This window comes from Desmodus rotundus, chromosome 7 (genome assembly GCF_022682495.2).
Source record: "Desmodus rotundus isolate HL8 chromosome 7, HLdesRot8A.1, whole genome shotgun sequence".
Classification (NCBI taxonomy): Eukaryota; Metazoa; Chordata; class Mammalia; order Chiroptera; family Phyllostomidae; genus Desmodus; species Desmodus rotundus.
In genome coordinates, this window is record NC_071393.1 from 52,816,705 (window position 1) to 52,828,408 (window position 11,704).

Genomic DNA, 11,704 nt, shown 5'->3' on the forward strand with positions numbered 1-11,704 from the left:
GGTACATGCGCGCCGCATCCTCTGCGCCCACCTCCACCCGGGGTCGGGAAGGAAATAGGAGGGCTTTTCTCCGTAGCCACACGTTTCAGTTTCACGGGTCTCGCGCAGACTCAGCGCCATGACTTCCTCCCGCGGGGTCTTGCGGGGGGGGCGGGGGGGGGAGTCTCGGCCCCTGCTCCCCCAGCCAGCCTCCTGCGGCCTCTCCCCTCTGAAGTACACAGGAAAAAAGGACACGTCCTGAGACAGCCGACGATCAAAAAGGATGACACCACACGCGTCCTGGGATCTCTGCGCGGCTGGAACCCTCCCTGGCCCTCCAGGCCTGCCGCTTGCCTTGCTTGGCTCCATCGCACCCACCATTCGGGAACGCTCCACAGTGCAATCCTTTTGCTCCCGTGTGGAGAGGAAGCACCAGGCTAACCTCCGCTCGATCTCAAGGAGGACTCTTGTATGGAAGAAAAAGATAAACCCGGGAGGCCCGAAAGAGGCAACCTAGCCCCCCAGGACGGAAGCGTGACATTTCCGTTCATTGGATTTTCAAAGGCGAAGGAACACCCCTGTCCGGTCCACAAGTCTACCCCGTGGATGGAGCCTTGACCGGACATTCTGTTCAAGTTTTCCCTTCACTGTTGCGAGATTAGGTTACTACGTCATCTGAAAGATCTCGAATGAGGATTAAAACAGTTTCGTGTTAAATTGGTGACGAAACTCTGATCTTAGTATTTAAGTGTAATCGACACTGTTGCGTGTCCTTTCCGCTTTTAAAAGAAGGCGAGAGCCGGACCCCTGAGCCACCGCCTCGGTGGGGCCATAACCGCTGGGCGCCGGGTGCGGCGAGATCACGTCCTCTCCGGCCGGCACTCGTCGCCTCGCGGCCACCCGCCCGCGACAGGCCGGGGGCAGAATGCAAGCTACTGCGCCGGGAAGGTCACAATGGTGGGGTGGGGGCGGGGGGTGGGTGGGGGTGGGGTGCGGGAAGCGGGGGACACGGGCTGCAGGGTATGTGTGGGTGTGTCGTATTCAGATGAGCAGGAGCGCAGAGGCTGCCGGTCGTACTCCGCCCGCGCCTCCGCGTCCCGCGTCCCGCGACGCAAACCCCGCCGAAGTTGTTCTCGCGATGGGCAAGTTTGGGACGGGGGGCGCTCAGGCGGCGCGGGTGCCGAGGCGGCCTGAGAAAAGTTACCTCGGGTGTAAAGGGAGGCGATCGTGAGGGTTCGCGGGGAGGCGGGCAGAGCAACTCATACTTACCTGGCAGGGGAGATACCATGATCACGAAGGTGGTTTTCCCAGGGCGAGGCTTATCCATTGCACTCCGGATGTGCTGACCCCTGCGATTTCCCCAAATGTGGGAAACTCGACTGCATAATTTGTGGTAGTGGGGGACTGCGTTCGCGCTCTCCCCTGGCTTACGAGTTCCAATGTTAGACTTAACAAGGCTTCTCGAAAACGGGCTTTTTCGCTCCTCTCGCCAGCTTGGGGGTGTGTTGCTTGTTCTAAGAGCCGCTCACTCTTGTTTCTGGTGCTTTTGTTGTTGCACCTGTATGTTGTGTCCAGCTGCACCCTGATACCGTTGTTTATAGCATCTCTACTCCTTAGCTAGTTGTCACTTTTCCTACTGGGAAGCCATCGAGGTTCAACACCGAGGGAGGGTGAGTGTGGGCGGACGATCTCCCCAAAGGGGGCAGACAGAGTTGTGAGAAGGTTGCTTAACGCCAACTAACCGAAATGATAAACCACAATGAGTGGCTACCACCCATAAGCCAGTAAGTCGACGGGGAGAGCGAGACCCTTTTGCATCGTTAACTGGAATGCAGATCGGTGCAACCACGGGGGGGGGGGAAGCAGTGTGGAAAACACCCGTGCGTTCATTGCAGCGTTTCCAAGTGTCCACCAATAGGGGGGTGGAGAGAAGAAGTGTGGAGAGTTCCCCCCAAAGCAAAAGAGGGCTGCCGGTTGGTGGTGGGTCGTCCAGGCCGGGACTGAGGGCGGTATGAAAACTCAGTCGGTGTGGGTGGAGGTGGGCGTTATGGTCTCTCGGCCCCCAGACAGCTTAATGTAAGATTCAACTGAAACTGCGCTCCGTGGTTGACAGGCCTCGAGTCGCTTCCTTATTCGTCCACAACCCTTTTCCTTTGAAACCCTTGTCCCTGTCCCCTCTCCCATTTTATTTTATTCTTTTCTGCATAGTGCCCCGCTTCAAATAAGGATCAGCTTAAGCTCAACTTGTATGCTTTTAGTGCAAAACACTAAGAATAGCCTTAGCCAGCGTGGCTCCCTTGGTTGGATCGAAAGGTCGCAGGTTCCATTCCCCGTCAGGGAACACATACCCAGGTTGCGGTTGGATCGTCGAGCGACGGAAAAACAACCAACCCATTAAGTAAGAATATTGTATAAGCTTTCCCAAAGTAGGTGCTTCCAGTCCTTGAGCCTCACTGGTCTACAGTGCAGGTCTGACTCACTTTGTCTTGCAGTTTCTTTCTTCTCCCGCCATCCTCCACTCTCAACGCAAGCCCCTCACCGCCCTGGCCAGCATGGCTCACTTGCTTGGGCGTCTGCTGCAAAGTTGCTGGACAAGTTGCTGGTTCGATCCCGGTCAGGGCGCGGGCCCTCTTGCAAGAGGCAATCGATGGGTGCTTCTCTCCCTCTCTTTCTCCCTCCCTTTCCCTTTCTCTTTAAAAAAAAAAACACAAAACAACCCCCCCCCCCAAAAAAACCCTTAAATAAATAGTGATAATAAAAGAAAAGCTCCTCATCGCACATCCCCCCCCCCCCCCCCCCCCCGGTTCCCACCCAACTACCGACTCCCCCAGACTGGCTGTTTTTATTGGGGCCAGAAGAGCAGTGAGCTATGGAATACCAAAGTTTGTTCAGAAGATGCAAAGTAGAATCTTTCCTAAGTATGTCCGTGAGGGAGTGACATATTCTTTACCTAATTTATAGGGTTTGTTTGTGAGAAGACCCTTGCCAAGTGCGGTAGTCAACTCATTCGTATATTAAGCAACACTCTGCTCCCTGCCCCCACACTGCTGCTTCCAGCCTACCCCCCCACTCCAACAAGTGCTCTACAGGTGTAAGGCGCGGAGGGACACACCGTCCGCTCTACCTCCTTCCCCACAAGGCCACCTGGGCACCAAACAGACAAACTGATGGACGTGTACAGGTTTTTGCCCTGTACTTGCGAGTTCTTAGCATTTGTAGAGCGCCTTCGCATTTCCAAAGCACTGTACCAACATTTATTAATCCTCACAACACCCCTGTGAGGTCGGTCAATATGTCCTTCATAGTAGAGAAACTGAAGCAGAAAGAGGTCAAGAGAACCTGCTTGAGGCCACAAGGGCACCCTGTGATCAAAGGAGCCCCACTGAACCCAGGAGCTGGGGTTCTCCATCCCACATCCACTCCCTTGGTAAGCACTGCATGGGCGTATTTTCACCAGTGAAGGTGACATGAAGGGAAGGACAAGACACAGCGATCTCTCAGTCAACAGGAAAATCAACAGTTCCAATGGCATCGGAGAACATCAGGTAAGGGCCGAAGCGTTAACCCGCACAGCAGTGAGGCTGTGGGGCAAGACCGGAATCATCCTGACTAGCCTTGGGACCTGGGCCAGGCATTCTCCAGGATGGCTTGGGAAGACACATGCGAACTACGAAGGGCGACCGACCCAAACGCCCGTGGTTTCCAAAGGGGAGAAAACTTAAGAGAAAGACCGTGGGGCGCCCTGACCGGCGTGGCTTTGGTTGGGTGGCGTCCTGTGAAGTGAAAGGTGTCTGTTTCCATTCCCTGTCAGGGCACGCGCCTGGGTTGCGGGCCAGGTGCCCCGTTGGGGTGCCTAGATCAACCCATCGGTGTTTCTCTGTCACGTCGATGTTTCTCTCCCTCTTTCTCCCTCCCTTCCCCTCTCACTAAAAATAAAGAAAACCTTGAAAAAGGACAATGGGGAAAAAACATCCAACCTCTCCATCTAATTGTTAAATAGGCACGACATAACGTTCACTCACATTACCAGTGCTGTTCCCGTAGCAGACTCCTCTCTCCACACACCGACCCGTACGCTGGCCTAACTGCCAAAGGGCTCAGCGGCGCACGTCACTTGGTTGTTTGGCCACGCTAAGGATGGAATCGAGGAAACCGCAGCAGACCACGTTGTCAGGTCCCGAATCTTAAAAAGAGCTGTCCTTCTGCCCTGACTGGTGTGGCTCAGTGGATTGGGCGTCCTCCCACAAACCGAAAGGCTGCCGTTTTGATGCCCAATTCAGGGCACATGGCTGGGCTGGCCCCCGTTGCGGGTGTGCAAATGGCAACCCATAGCTGTTTCTCTCCCTTTCTCTCTCCCTAAAAAAATAAAATCCTGAAAAGAACAAAGCAAAGCAAAGCAAAGCTGTCGTCTCTATCCTGCCCCCGCCCTATTCCATCTTCTACGAAGGGCTAAAAGCATAGCAGCAGTTCATTCTTTTCTAAAGGGATTGGTGGACTTGGTTCAGTATGTCACCTTTCACGGAAATGCCCAAAACACTAAGACCTGCTCTGTGAATCACGACACACGAGTAGACTCATTACAGCTACTCCAGACTTTAGAGTGACGCAACGACACAGAGTTAAAAACCATCACTGTTATCACCGTTTATTTGACAATAGTTGGTTTAGTCTACAAGTTTTAAGGCAAACATACTAATGCATTTGCTTTTCTTCAGAAATCATACTTAGAAAGATTACATAAAGTCTGTCCCAAAATTTCTAAGAAATATTCATTAATTAAAAATAAGTCTGATTAAGATGCTTCGCCAGGATACATGAGTGAACGGAAGGAAATGGCGATCTTTATCTTGTCTGAAGAATATATTTTGGAAGGGTTAAACTTCAGAAATCACTGAAAGGTAAATAAGATTGGCAGCCATAAGGGATACTATTCATAAAATAAACACAGTTATAGAGGCGACTTAAAAAAAAAGACTGAACTTTGGGCTTTCGGAAAGGAGGCGCGCACGAGCGGCCACGACGACGACGACGACGACGACGACGACCACGACCGCCCCGGGGGAGAGCAGCAGGTGCGGGAGTGCGGCGGCGGCGGCACCCACGGACCGCAGCGCCGCGCCGCTTCTCAGAAAGGAGAGGAGATGCACTTTGTCAGCTGCTGCTTCTGCTTCCGGTGAAAGAGTAAATGCCTAACATCGTTAAGAAAACAGAAATAAAGTCCGAAGGAAGGCAGCCCTTTTTAAACCGAGGGTGGAGTGTGGCCTATGTGTCTCCATTTAACACCGCCAGGCAGTTCTGCAGCAACTGTAGGTTACCCTGCGAAGGAAGGGAGACAATAAACGATGGAGTTCAGACAGTTCGGAAGAGCCTTGTCGAAAATACAAAGTATGAGAAATCACGTGCCACTTCATTCGTTAGGATACGAGAGTTTTGGAAATAGCTACTCATTATAACGAAGGTTCAAAGACACAAAGTTACAGTATTTGTTTCACGGACGACGGTGTCCACATACCAGGTTCTTCAGTACATTTCCATCTAGAGCCAACACGCGTGTTTTGATTTGGCACGTGTCCACGAGGGAGAAAACACGCCCTTTGTGTCCAAGTTAAACTATTGATCATTTTCTGACTGTGAGATAGGCTCTTACCACTTTCCTTTAGCCATTAACATACGTATCAGCGCAGACTTGTAGCAGTTTTTGCAGAAATAGTAAGATTACATACAAAAGGATTCTATCGAATTCGTACCCAAGTACCCATTTGTAACACAGGTGAACAAACCACCGGCATCCACATTTAGAGGCGTGTAAAGACAAATTACAGTACAGGGTCCGGCCAAAGTAGGTTTACAGCCGTGAATGTGCAAAACAGCTTATTCTTGTATTGTGACTTGTACTTACTGTAGCATTTTCCACACGAAGCATAAACCTATTTGTTTGCCCCGCCTGACTATGCAGATGACATCATACATAAATGGGGGTGAAAGAAAACCTCTTTTAAAAAAATTTTTAAAAATACGTATTTATTTTACTCTGTGGGACAGGGGCAGGGAGGGAAAGACAGAGGGAGAGAAACACCGAGTGGTCGTCTCATGCGTGCTGGCCAGCAACCCTGGCGGGCGCCCCGACTGGGAGCCAAACTGACCACCTTTTGATTTGCTGGGAGGACGCCCGACCAACTGAGCCCCACCGGTCAGGCCGGAAAACACCTTCCTTCGAGGAGAAAGTCAACCAAAACGTAGAAAGAATGATGGAATTGGAAAATGACCATCAGGCAACCATCACGACGACATCTGATGCAGGCAAATATCATCAATAGGTGCTAAGACGCCAATGCTGCAGTCATTAGCTATGGGCAGCTAGACACAATTTAAATTTCTGTTAATCAAAAGTAAATAAAAGCTCCGTTCCTCAGTGGCGCTGCCCAAGTTTCAAGTGTCCGATGGCCGCACGAGGCCGGTGGCTACCGCAGTGGACCGTGGTGAGTGAGTGATGACATAGTCGCACGATTAAGAATACCTCTTAATTCCAAAGCGTAAAACAGTAACTCGCCACTGAGAGACCTGCAGGCATCACTTGAACCAAACGATCACAGCTAATAAACTGCACGTGCCTCCTCACCAAATGCGGCGAGAAGACACGAGCATCGCTTTTGTGGTGTTTCTGCCACAAGTGCATAACCCAAACCCAATAATGGGGCAAACCCAAATCGAGGGGCGTTCTGTAGGTCTGCGCTTTTCGCAGTGTCCAGTGTCCTGCGATGCAGAGACTCAGGGGCTTTTCCAGAGTGGAGGACTCGTAAGAGACACGCATGGATCGAGCGCGACACGTTATCCGGAATTGCCTTTTGCTGTTAAGGACGTCACCGGGACAACTGTTGGAATGTAAATAAAGGCCTAAGGATTTTTAGACAAGCGTTGGGTCAGTATTAACTCTCTGATCCTTACTGCTGTAGTGAGAACTTAAAAAAGAATTACTTGATTTTCGGAGATCCGCACTGAGGTGTTTGAGAGCGAAGAGGCATCGTATCTGCAACTCACTCAAATGGCTTAAGACAAAAGGAGGTGTGTCTAGATGTGTGTGTGTGTGTGTGTGTGTGTCTGTCTGTCTGTCTGTCTGCCTGTGAAGAGGAAGGACAAAGCAAGTGTGATCCTCTGAACATTTGGGGACATCTGGGTCAAAAGCATCCAGGAATTTCTTGGATTTTTCTTAGAAATATCTGAAAGTCTGAAATTAAGTGAACGTAGACATTTAACAATTTTTTCTGGCAGTAAATCAACAGGCAGTGACACGTGGTCTCGAAGGTATATTCCTTGGGTCGACTCTGGAGTCAAAAGGTGCACGACCTGCACCGTGACACAAGGCCGGCCGAACTGCCCTGCAGAGGAGCGTGCACTAACCCACACCTGCCAACGGGGGGCGTCTGAGGGCTCACGCCACACCCTCAGCCAGGGTCGTCATATTTTTTTACTGCCCTCATCGTACATTTCACACTCCGTGAATAAAAAATCCAACACCGTTTCCAAGGACGCAAGTGTGCCCTAACGATATTTCTGCGACGGCAACATTTCAATGACCTGACGGCACGTATCCCTCCCAGTTACAACAGACGAAATCCAAAGTACTGTCAAACCATCTTGGTGTGAATGTACCTACCGTCTGGTCTCTTTGGAATAATTTATGTGGGTTCTGGGACTAAAAGTATTCCCTTTCCCTGTTCAGACCCACAAATTCATTAAGAAACCTTACACAGAGCAGGGTTTCTCAACCTCAGCCACCCTGGTATTTGGGACTGTGTAAGCCCTTCACGTGTGCGGCGCGGGATGTTTGGCGGCATCCCTGGCCTCTACCCATCCCTGGTCGTGACACCCGCAAGTGTCTCCAGAAACTGCTAAACGTCTCCTGGGAGGCAAAACGGAACGCAAAGAACACATTTCAGAAAGGATTTGATAGAGCATGGCATCCAGAAACCAGAGGTTGACATCAATTTACACTAGGAGTCAGCAAACTTCTCCTGTCAAGGGCTACACGGTAAACCTTTTAGACTTGGAGAGACACCTGGACTCTCTCAACTACTCAACTTTGCCAAAGCAATCACAAAGCATAATGCATGAGTTTGGCTCTATTCCAGTAACACTTTCTTTATAGATTAAATGCGAGTTTCATGTAATTGTCACATGTCATGAAACAGTCCTCTTCTTTTTGTAGTTTAAATAACCACTTAAAAACATAAGCACCATTCCCGGCTCACGGGCTGTACTCGGCCAACCCCTTCTTGATCCAGAACAAAATCCTTGACGGTTTAGGACCTCTTTCAAAAGAACAAAAACAGTGAACATCAGAAACCAACACGGGCTCCGTAAATATATACCATGCCAAGCTTATCTAAACACTTTCTTCTTTTTTAAAAAATATACTTTATTGATTACGGTATTACAGTTGTCCCATTTTTTTCTCCCCTTTATTCTCTCCTGCCCTGCACCCCCCCTCTCCCACCAGCATTCCGCACCCCCTTAGCTCATGTACACACATCGTATTTTTCGGACTATAAGATGCACCCCCCAGATTTGGCGGGGGGAGATGGGGTTGCCCTCTTATAGTCCCCACGTAGCTTGCCTGGTGTGTGGGGGGGGGGGGCGCCGGGCAGCAGTGGAGTGGGCTCCGCCCACTTTCCTCCTCTAAGACCTGGGTGCATCTTAGAGTTCAAAAAATACGCCAGGTGCTTTGGCTTCTCCATTTCCCATACTATTCTTAACCTCCTCCTGTCTATGTTGTACCTACCATTTATGCTTCTTATTCCCAGTACCTTTTCCCCCCGTTCTCCCCCTCCTGCTCCCCGCTGGTAACTCCATGTGATTTCCATTTCTGTGATTCCGTTCCTGTTCTAGTTATTTGCTTAGTTTGTTTTCTTTTCTTTTTTTTTTTTTTTTAGGTTCAGCTGTTGATAGTTTACAGTTCGTTGTCCATAGTTTTGATTATCTTCTTTTCCTTCTATTAAGTCCCTTTTATATTTCATGCAATAAGGGCTTGGTGATGGTGAACTCCTTGAACTTGACCTTATCTGGGAAGCACTTCACCTGCCCTTCCATTCTAAATGATAGCTCTTCAGGGTAGAGTAATCTTGGATGTAGGTCCTTGCCTTTCATGACTTGGAATACTTCTTGCCAGCCCCTTCTTGCCTGCAAGGTTTCTTTTGAGAATTCAGTTGACAGTCTTATGGGAACTCCTTTGTAGGTAACTGTGTCCTTTTCTCTTGCTGCTTTTAAGATTCTCTCCTTATCTTTAATCTTGGGTAACTTAATTATGATGTGCCTTGGTGTATGCCTCCTTGGGTCCAACTTCTTTTGGACTCTCTGAGCTTCCTGGACTTCCTGGAAGTCTATTTCCCTTGCCAGATTGGGGAGGTTCTCATTCTATCTTTTTTCAAGTAAGTTTTCCATTTCTTGCCCTTCCTCTTCTCCTTCTGGCACCCCTTCAGATTCGGATTTGTAATGTTTAAAGCTGTCCCGGAGTTTCCTAAGCTTCTCCTCATATTTTTGAATTCTTGTTTCTTCACTCTGTTCTGGTTGAATGTTTATTTCTTCCTTCTGCTCCAAGTCATTGATCTGAATCTTGGTTTCCTTCCTTTCACTGTTGGTTCCCTGTATATTTTTCAACAAGATGCTCAGCTAGTCCTCAGTGGTTTCAGACCCAAATTTAGATCCCAGACATCTGGAATAGAGTAATCCCTGCCTAAATTGGAGATCTGTGATCAAAAGAGATAATTGTTTTGTTTCAAAGTTCTTAATTTTAGGGGTGGGTTTTTTTTTTTTACAGCAATAGAGGAATAGAACAGGTAAACAGAAGTAAGTGATGAAATATGGATTAAGGGATAGAAGAGATGGGACGGAGAGAAGGGGTTGTAGTTGAGGAGTTAAACTTTTGACAAAATGTCAGGGATAGCCTCTCGACCTCTCTCTATCTGCTAGATATTCCTGCTTTTCTTTGCTTGCTCACCATCAGTACATAGAACCCTCAAACAGCCACCCCCAAATGGCAGCTTCAGACTTTGAATTTACATGTCCTGTTACAAGTCCTAAGACCATAGCCGCTCCTTGAAATCTCTCAACTTTATGAAAGTAAGTAATGTCCCTACTTTTGTGGAACAGAATGAACATGGATGCAAGGGCATATTCCCGAGGATGGCCATGATTCCCTGAAAAGGAAAAAACGGGTTCCCCAACAAGGGTTTCCTTCACATCACTGTGACTCATGGGAGAATATTGCACCTCTCAAAAGAGCTGGGTGGAACAATAGTTGAAAACCAGAGAAATACATGCATGTGAGTGGTACATTATCCTACAAGAGTTCAAAGAGAAAGATTCCATGTAGAGGGAGAAGCTGAAAAGGCATCATAGAAAAGGTACAATATGAGTTCTTGTAACGACAGCATCTCATGGCTGTAAGGTGTCCTAAAGGGTTATTGTGTCTAGTTAACTGACCCAACCATTACTTGCAGATGGATTTTGAGTTAAAAGTGGCAGAAAGTGCTCCAGGGAACAGCATAAACAAATACTGGTGATGGAAGGCATAATACGTATTTTTGAATCAGCACATTATGCTGGATATGTGAAGGGAAATCAGTTTGGCATGATGGATTGAACCATATTGTAGAGGGACAAGAACACTGCAGGATAGTGTGAACAGATCAGCAGGTAAACAGGAAATATTAGGACATTTCAGGAAGAAAATCATCCAGAGCAAAGCTGTGTTGGAAGAGGGTCACGGTACCAGTAGAGAGTAACATGGATCTGAGAGGGAGCAAAAGCAAAACAAGGTTTTCAATAGGAGCCTGTGTCAGTAGTCAAAGTGAGGGGTAGGAAGATGAGATGTGATTGAGAGAGGCATTGCTAATAGATCTACAGGATTTAAGAATAGAGGTCTCAGGGAGGCACGGAGAAAGGAGTCAACCAAGAGGCCAAGACTTTCAGCCTATTGCAGTTGTAAGGATGGAGGAAGTGACAGAAATCAGGAGTAAAAAGCAGCTATTGGCTGAAGTATAGGAATGAGGTGGAAGATGCTCATTGGGCCTTGAGTTGCCGGTGGTGTAGCAGGGGCAGATATGTAGCCCGGCTACTGGAAATCCGGCACACTATGGAGGAGAGGGCAAGGGCCAAATAAGACAGGGTAGTCATTTGAATGGGATCATGAAGAGGGGAGGGTTGTCCGCAAGGAGGCAGGAACTTGAGTATAGGCTGGTACAGAAACGGGAGAGGTGGTGTCACAATCATGAGGCTGTCATCTGCCTCAGCTCAAGTATCAAGTGGAATTGGAAAACGGCCGAGCAAAGGTTGAGACTGAGAAGAAAGAGGTCAAAACATTCGGAAGTAACTGGTGACAGTCGAGCAACTTTTTGGCAAAAAGTCAGGGCCGCTGTAAGACTAGGGAGTGAATACTGTGAAGGCGAGGCAGCCGCGCGGTGAAAAGAAGCTACGATGGCTTGAGGCGAGGAGGTTGGGGGAACGGTCGGGTGCCCGTGTCTGAGAACCCACAGGGTGCATGTCCCCCAACATCTAGAGTTCTGCTTTGTACGTCACAAAATGAGACACTGCACGTGGGTTGTTGAGCTCACAGACCTGCACTTAAGAGGGTTCCGATTATTATACCCAATATGAAAGTAGCTGTTGTCAGGGAAGCAGAAGCAGCGGAGGTCTGTGGCTAAATACTACCCGGCTCCCCGCCCCCCCG

General features: G+C 49.0%; 1 non-coding gene across 1 annotated transcript; it reads left to right on the forward strand.

Annotated features, from left to right (window-relative positions):
* The first annotated feature begins 1,240 nt into the window (after positions 1 to 1,240).
* LOC128781463 (U1 spliceosomal RNA) lies at positions 1,241 to 1,404 on the forward strand. The gene has a single exon (XR_008427443.1). It is a non-coding gene; the product is annotated as a U1 spliceosomal RNA (small nuclear RNA).
* Positions 1,405 to 11,704: the final 10,300 nt, after the last annotated feature.